General features: G+C 36.6%; 1 long non-coding RNA gene across 1 annotated transcript; it reads right to left on the bottom strand.

Moving 5' to 3' along the window:
• Nucleotides 1–1,100: 1,100 nt before the first annotated feature.
• On the bottom strand, nucleotides 1,101–5,688 carry LOC134484274 (uncharacterized). The gene is made up of 2 exons (XR_010061685.1): nucleotides 5,553–5,688; nucleotides 1,101–1,479 (listed from the first exon to the last, which is right to left on the bottom strand). It is a non-coding gene; the product is annotated as an uncharacterized LOC134484274 (long non-coding RNA).
• Nucleotides 5,689–8,384: the final 2,696 nt, after the last annotated feature.

Below are 8,384 nucleotides of genomic sequence, written 5' to 3' on the forward strand. Positions count from 1 at the left end.
TATTCAGTCGCTCTCTTCTGGTATGTACTGGGTATCCAGTAACAGTTTCCAAGCATTGTCTTTGGGTTGATTAACTTTAAAAACATTCTCTAAAATAGAGATGAGTGTCTGAGTTTTCTCAGAGGAAGAGGGTTTCTGAGTGCTCTCGTAGTATTGGTCACTGGTCCTTAAAGAAACACATATCATAACTCTGGATAGGGGCTCTTTACTCAGATATTATCTTCCCAAATGAGAAAGATCAGAGGCTACCTGGAGGCAAATAATTGAAGGAACTACACATATTGAAGCCATATTCAGGTATTCTGGACACAAGGAACATAATTGGTTCAATAATAGGTATGCAAGGAGATACTTCAGTAGAAGAACAGGAAAAGACACTTGGGCATGTCTGATGCACAGGATGAGGTCACCAATCCTAAAAGGAAAGAGGATAGGTGTAGTTCTTCCTCATCTTAATAAATGTGTAGAATTTTTTTAATGTTTTTTCTCTCCACACTTTGTTACTGGAAGAGTGATATAATTTATTTATTTTTATTTATATTTTGATTGTTATTCCCTTTCCCTGTTTCACCTCCAGGAAACAACTATCCCATCCCTCTTCCCCAGATTCTATGAGGGAGCTCCTTATAAACCTACCCACCTACTCCCTCCCACCTCCATTCCCTTACATTCCCCTACCCTGGGACATTGAGCCTTGACAGGACAAAGGACCTCTCTTTACAAATCCATCCTCTGCTTCATATGTGGCAAGAGTTATAGGTCAATCCCTGTGTACTGTTGAGATGTTGGTTTGGTCCCTGTTATTTCCTGTGGGAAGGTTATATTTAAAGTTGACACAGATTAATTTTAAGGAAACAGGTGCAACCCAGAGAGGAACCTGTTGTTATAAACCTAAGCACACATCTATGGAAGGAAACTAATTAGAATGGCCAGGAGTTCTTATGACACTCAGGCATATTTCTCCAGATTTCCAGTGGTTTTATGTCCCTGAACTCAGCAATTATACATTAAAGGAAGGCAATTCTAACTCAAAGAATCCATAAACACCTCCTTGTCTTTATAAGTCTTCAGGAAATAATAAAGATAATATCCCCAAGGAGTCAATTGCTTATTAGTTTTAATACAAATTCTCAATTCAGAATGACAAATAACAGAATGGTCAGAAGAGACAAAAATAGACAACACATAAAGAAATAAATGTATATAAGGAGACAATTAATGGTGGCTACAACACAATCATACACTTAGAAAAAGTGTCATTTGTAGACATCTCACTAGAATCTTGTTGTCTGTTACCAGGAGTAAAAAATGCCCATCACTATGTGTTCAAACAGAAGGTGTTATATCCAGTATTACTTCTAGAAGTGACAAAATAGATGACAATTTCTATAGGAAATTTAGTCCAGTGTATCACAGGTGCCTCAATCACTGTTTTGATATTCTTTGTCTTGGTTCCGTGTGGAATGCCTCAGGTTGCACCTTGTAAGAAATCGACAGACATCAGGGTCATAGTCCATGATGAAATGTATAAGTTGCTCAAACTGGTTACAATTTCAAAAAGATAAATTTATGGCTTACGATATTACAGGGTAAAGTCGAAAGACCACTCAGAATGACCAAGACTTGGAGGGAAACATTTTCAATAGACTAACTCTTAATGCAAATTACCAGATTCATTTTTATTTTTTTTATTAACTTGAGTATTTCTTATTTACATTTTGAATTTTAAAGACAAAGTATACAAGAAAAAAAAACGCATCCTATTTGGCTAATGCAGGGGGAAACAAGAAAGCAGTTTAACAAGTGTTAAGAACATGCAGTCAGCTAGGTCATCCTCTCAGTTTCTAGAAGAGAGTTTGGTGCTCTGCCACAAAACTTTTCAGGCCCGGGTGTAGAATTGAGAGACAGCTTGAGCTTTGGAAAGATAGAGAGATCTTTGTCCTCATAGCCAATATGAAACGAAAATAGCCAAACTCATGCAGAATGACAAAGGGTGCAAACCCATAAGGCACGGAGATTGGTATATAATGAGGTGCTTCTGATGGGTGAAGAAAATAAGACAGGGTAGTGAAGAAAGTATTTATAAATACAACCTAAGTTGGTATTTACACATGGTTGTCTTTATTACACATGGTTGTCTTTATAACCATAACCAGTTGTAGAAAAGGATTAATAATTAAAATCAATAATTCCTTCATATTTTGTTAACAAAGATTTCTATAAATTTTTGTTTTCATTTATCAATTTCTTTATCATGCAATAAAATATCAATAAAGGAAATACAATCGTTTTCATATTCATTTCAAATTTGAGAAATTAAAGAATGTGCCATGAAACCCATTTCACCTATTCTAAATGTATAACGCATTTGACATTGTGATATTGAAAATTATATCACATTCAGTATAACTATGACTTGGTTAAATATATAATGCATTTCTATTTGTATGTAGGATCATTCTATTTTACCAAGGTACCATTCTAATCTGGTTATTATTTTCATTTACAAATTATTCACAATATAGGGAAATATGATGTTGTCTCCAGTTGACTAGAAGTAGACTCGTGATGGCTATTTTTGGTTGCCTACTTGACTACAACTGGAATTACCTAAAACCATAAAAAAATGGGCATATCTTTGAAGGACTTCTGCTATCATTCAAAGTGAAAAAATTTACTTCTTGTCTGAATATGTAAAATACAAAAACAAACATTGAATCCAGATATTTAATCCTGCTACAATGTGGGCAATTCCTATTGAAAGCGTATATGAGGACATGGAAGAAAGAAGTGTTTGTTCTTATCCTGCTTGCTCTGTCTTGACAGCAAGTTTATTTCATTACTGGCATTAAATCTTAATTTGAAACAATTCCAAAACCCCTGAAGACAACTTAAGACATCATTCTTGGTTACGCACCAACTATAAGATCCTTGAACTTAACTTTCACAGCCAGCAATTGTCGGATTAGCTGGACCAGAGCCAGTAAGTCACTCAAATAAATCTCACCTTCCCCCAGAAGAGATCTATACTTCTCTATCTGTTCATCAACCTACCATGATACCTAGATACATAGACATATAAATAGACACATACATTAATGTTAGGTTACGTCAAATTGGTATAGACCCAGGATATAGTAGTTGCCTCCAACCATGTCACAGGGACTTGGTGCTTAATTCTTCTCAATCCAAGATATCTGTTACTGCTGTGGAAGCAAATTTCCTCTACAAATTAGTACTCACTTACACAGGACTTAAAAAAAAAGTGTGTTAGTTTATAGGTATCTTAAGAATAAAGTTAAAGAATGCCAGGAAAGAATTTGGGTTTCAATTAAACTTCATGCATTTAGAATATGTCTTTAGCACTACATTTCATGGCTCACAACTCTGCTTGTGTTCCCTGAGACCTACAGGCACAAATGGACAACCACGAAGACACTGCTTCACGCACTTGCCAGTCAAATCCCCTTAAAGTACACTCTGCAGGAGTTAACTACACCCTCAATCTTGCACTCAATTTTCTGATGCACAACTATGACTGCTTTCATGGAGACCAGCTGTGACAAGGTCTAACCAAATAAGATCCTGCCCCAATTCTTTGTCTAACAAGACCCCTTAAAGCACACCCAGGAACCTTAAATAGCACCCCAAAACCTAGGGTCCATTATCTGGAGAACAACATCCACCTTCTTTGCTCTAGATTAATCTGGTAACAGGGTCCCCAATCAAAACTAATACTAGGTACCATAGAAACAAGTTTAGCACCCAAAATCCAAGAGGCCACATAGGCCGTAAAAACTCGTGGATAGACCCCTTACTAGGTTTGAACTTTTACAAGTAACCTGTGCTCTGGGACACTCAGACCAGAAGTCAGAGAGAAAACAGGAATCATTGGTGTGGGGCATCCTAAAGCACTTTTCCAACAATGATAATCTCAGAAATCATCATGTAAATTCATAATAACTGCAAAACCAAGAGGGATAAAGGCCAACATAAGATCACAATCAATAACTCCCAGGGCAATTGGTAAAAGAGTGTTCTAGCTATTCTAAGGCAGACTCTCATGAATAAAAAAAACACAACTGCAGCAGAAAATGACTTTAAATCTAATCTTATGAAGATGGTAGAGAACTTTAAAGAAGTGATGAATAAGCCCTGTAAATAAATATAGGAAGATACAATCAAATGGGTGAAGAAAATGAATAAGTTGTTCAAGAACTGAAAAGAAAAATAGAATAAATAAGAAAAACATAAAATAAAGAAACCCTGGAAATGGAAACCCTAGGTAACAGAATAGAAACTATAGGTGCAAACATCAATAAGAGAATAAAAGAGATGGGAGTGGCAGTCACAGGCATATAAGACAGATGGCGTTAATCTATCAGTAAAGATAAATATTAAATCTAAAACCTCCAGGAAATATGGGACACTATGAAAAAAGACAAAACAACCAAACAACCAAATCTAAGTGCAATAGGAATAGCAGAAGATTCTTAGTTCAAAAGTCCAGGAACTATTTTCAACAAAGCAATAGAAGAAAACTCATTTAACCTAAGGGAAGAGATGTCCATGAATATACATGAAGTTTACAGAACAAGAAATATGTTGGACTAAAAGAAAAGAAAACAAACAGATGTGTCCACATAATAATCAAAACATTTATGTACAGAAAAAGGATATTAAACGGTACAAGGCAAAAAGTCCATGTAACACACATAGGCAAACCCAACCCTTGCACTTAGCATTCCTAAGGATGACATATTTTTCCCTTATTTTTATACCAAGGCAGAAGGCCAGGTTCCTTCTCCCCATCCTTTTTGGGCACGACGGGGGTAGAAGCCCTTTGTTCTCCCTAGATTTGTCTCCAAGTTCAAGGGAATGTTAATTGGCACAAAACGGGGTTTGAAAAGAAGGGAAAGGGGACGGTTATGGATCTTATTGGCAGGAATCTGGGAAAGGAAATAATATTTTAAATTTAAATATAGAAAGAACCTGTTTAAAAAAAACAATAAAATTTGCTAAAGAGTAAAATAATGAAAGATATGAAAGAAAACTGACAATTAGTCACATATAGTGACTCGGAAATCTAAAGTAGTATTCAGAGTAAAACTAGTGGAAAGCCTGACATGATGAAGCCTCAAACTGAAGCACTTCTCTCTCCCAGATATCAGTGTCAGACAGAAATGGCAGCATAGGTATACAAAAGCATTGTGGAGTTTACTCTGAGATGAGGAGACAGTACTTGTCCATCCTATTTTCCTTAGTACACTTTCTTTTTGACAAAAAGAATAAAGACTATGAGCTCTCAGGGAAACAACTGTGCCCTTCCCAACACTTGGATTTTGAAATAAAGAAGTAAATAATATAAATTCTCTGACTTCCAAGAACCATAATAACAGGTATGTCCAGATGATTTTGGGAGGCTCCCAGCTTCTGTTACCCATATATGGAAGGCTCAGATCAAGGCTATCTCTTCAGCATTACCACTATATCTGTACCAAGGACTCATTGAGTTTTCCCAAGGACCATGTATTTCTTCCTTTTTTTTATACCATGAAAGAAGTCCAGCTTCCTCTTCCCCATCTCTGATATCTTCATCCTCTTTGTTTTCACTCCCAAATGGCTGTTTCCTCTGAATTAGAGTTCATTTAGTAAACACTAGATGTAGTGAAGGGATATCTGAGAGGGAGTTGCAGTCACGACAACACTTATGACATCACAGAAGTTAGGACTTTCCAGGTTACAAGAGATGATTCAGGGTCGGCCTAATGATTATGTCATTGAGACGTGCCAATGCTTATCTGTTAAACAGCTTTCCTTACATTGACCAGACTCGAGGATGCCCATTTCACGTATGTCTCCTGTGACACAGTGGAAACCTTAATGTACTCCATCTCTCTTAACTTAGAGACTTCTGTCTGCTACGTTAGTGGTTACATACTCATGATGGAGAAGGTTAGTCAGGGGCTTGACATGGGTAGAAAGATTTAGGAACATCTAGTGTAGGAGATTCTTCTAGATATTATTTTTATTCCCAGGTTCATTGCTGTGACATAGAGTTCAATTTTTTTAGTTATGTATGTATCACAAAGGCCAGTATTTTCACTACAGACCTTTAATTAAATGAATATTGTATTTCACTTTCTTATTGTACTTTCCTTGACAGGGACTTCATAAATATTCCTGAATGTGTACTCAAAAATTCTGTTTTCCAATTCCATTATCTGCAATGATTTTTGGCAAACAAGTCTGCCCAGCTATAGAGTGAGCATAACGGTGTGAATACTGTGTACTCACTTCAATTAATAAACTCCTAAATTCTTATTTTATGTAAAAATTACCAGACATCAGCAAAGCAAACGGCAACATGGAATATAGAATTTGGTTCTCTAGTCCCATTTGATATCAATTCTACACTAAATATCTTCCTGCGTTCCCATGGCCAGACTTTAGGGTTTTGGATGTTTTACCATTACTCTTTCCTTAGTAGAAACTTTAGATACCAGAGGATAGGCACGGAGAAGAATGGCATGATTACCAGTCGAACCTCAAATTCAATATATTCATAATACAGGAGGGAGTCTGTTTGACATTGTCATTTGTGAATTCTACATTCTTTACCTAGTTGTTCAGAATCTATGTTAACATTCCACCTAACCACCTCGCTGCAGGAGTCACCAAAAGTGTATATATATATATATATATTAGTCACCAAAAGTGTATATATATATATATATATATATATATATATATATATATATATATATATTAGTCAGGGGCTTGACATGGGTAGAAAGATTTAGGAACATCTAGTGTAGGAGATTCTTCTAGATATTATTTTTATTCCCAGGTTCATTGCTGTGACATAGAGTTCAATTTTTTTAGTTATGTATGTATCACAAAGGCCAGTATTTTCACTACAGACCTATATATATATATATCTGCCACCAAAACGATATAAAATTGATGAAGCTGAGAAGTGCATTCTGCCCAGAATTGGATATAGACCTTTCCTGAGAGACACAGCTAGAGTATGTTAAATACAGAGGTAAATGATAGTGGCAAACCCATGAACTGAAAATGGATTTCTTATTGGTAAATGTTGAGTAGGGATTACAAGAGATGAATGGGGCTTTAATCCCCATAAGAACAATGCCAAAGAAGGAAACCTTCCTGTTACTAAACAAATATTAAAAGACTGCACATGGACAGACCAATGGCTCCAACTGCATATGTATCTGAAGATGGCCTTGGTGGGCACCAATGGAAGAAGAGGCCCTTGGTCCTCCCCAGGTTTGATTCCCAGTTCAATGGACTGTCATGAGGCAATAAGGGGGGGTTATAGAAAAATGGGAGGGGGACATGTTAGGGCTCTTATGGACAGGAAATTGGGAAAGTAAATTATATTAGAAATGTAAATATAGAAGTATCCAATTAAAAAGCAATAAAAATTGATAAAAATAAAAAAAAAACAAATGATATAAGTAAAAGAAAAGAAAACTGTCAATGAATCATACGTATTGACACAGAAATCTAAAGGGAACCTGTCAGGGAATGGTAATCATAGTAATACTAATGGAAAGACTGAGATGATGATGTCTAAACTAGATGCACATCTCTGTCCCATATTTCAGTGTCACAAACAAAGTGTACTATAGGAATCTAAAGCAAGGAGGAGTTTACCCTGAGCTGAGGATACAATACTTGTTATCCCTCCTTCCTTAGGACCTTTTTCTCCTGGGTAAAAGAATGAAAGCCATGAGCTCTCAGAAAAAGAACTGTACCCTTCTGAACACCTGGCTTTTGGAATAAAGAAAATAATGATAAAAAAAATATCTGACTTCCAGGAACCATAACAAGCAAGGAAATCCAGATGCTACTGAGAGGCTCCCACCTCCTGAATCACATATGTGGAAGGCACAGGTCAAGGCTGTGTGTTCAGCCAACCCTCACAACCCCTACATAGCACTCACTGTGCTTTCCCATGTACCACATATTTCTTCATTTTTTAAACTAAAACAGTAGGCCAACTTCCTTCTCCCCATCTCCGATATCTGCATCCCCTTTGTTCTCCCTCCCGTATAGCTGTTTACACTGAAATAAAGGCCAAATAATAAACCTTAGAGGTACTGAGGAATGTCTGACAGGCAGTTGCAGTCATGACAACACTTGTCGACATCACAGAAGAAACTAGGGCTCTCCAGGATACAAGAGATTTTTCAGGGATGGACTAATGATGATGGCACTGAGAACTGCTATGGCCTACCTGCTAAAGAGCTTTCTTTATATTGACCAGATTCGAGGGAGTGTCACCTTTGACACAGTGGAAACCTTTATATATTACATCTCTCTAAAGCTAGAGAGTTCCATTTGCTTTATTAGTG

This window comes from Rattus norvegicus, chromosome Y (assembly GCF_036323735.1).
Source record: "Rattus norvegicus strain BN/NHsdMcwi chromosome Y, GRCr8, whole genome shotgun sequence".
Lineage (NCBI taxonomy): Eukaryota > Metazoa > Chordata > Mammalia > Rodentia > Muridae > Rattus > Rattus norvegicus.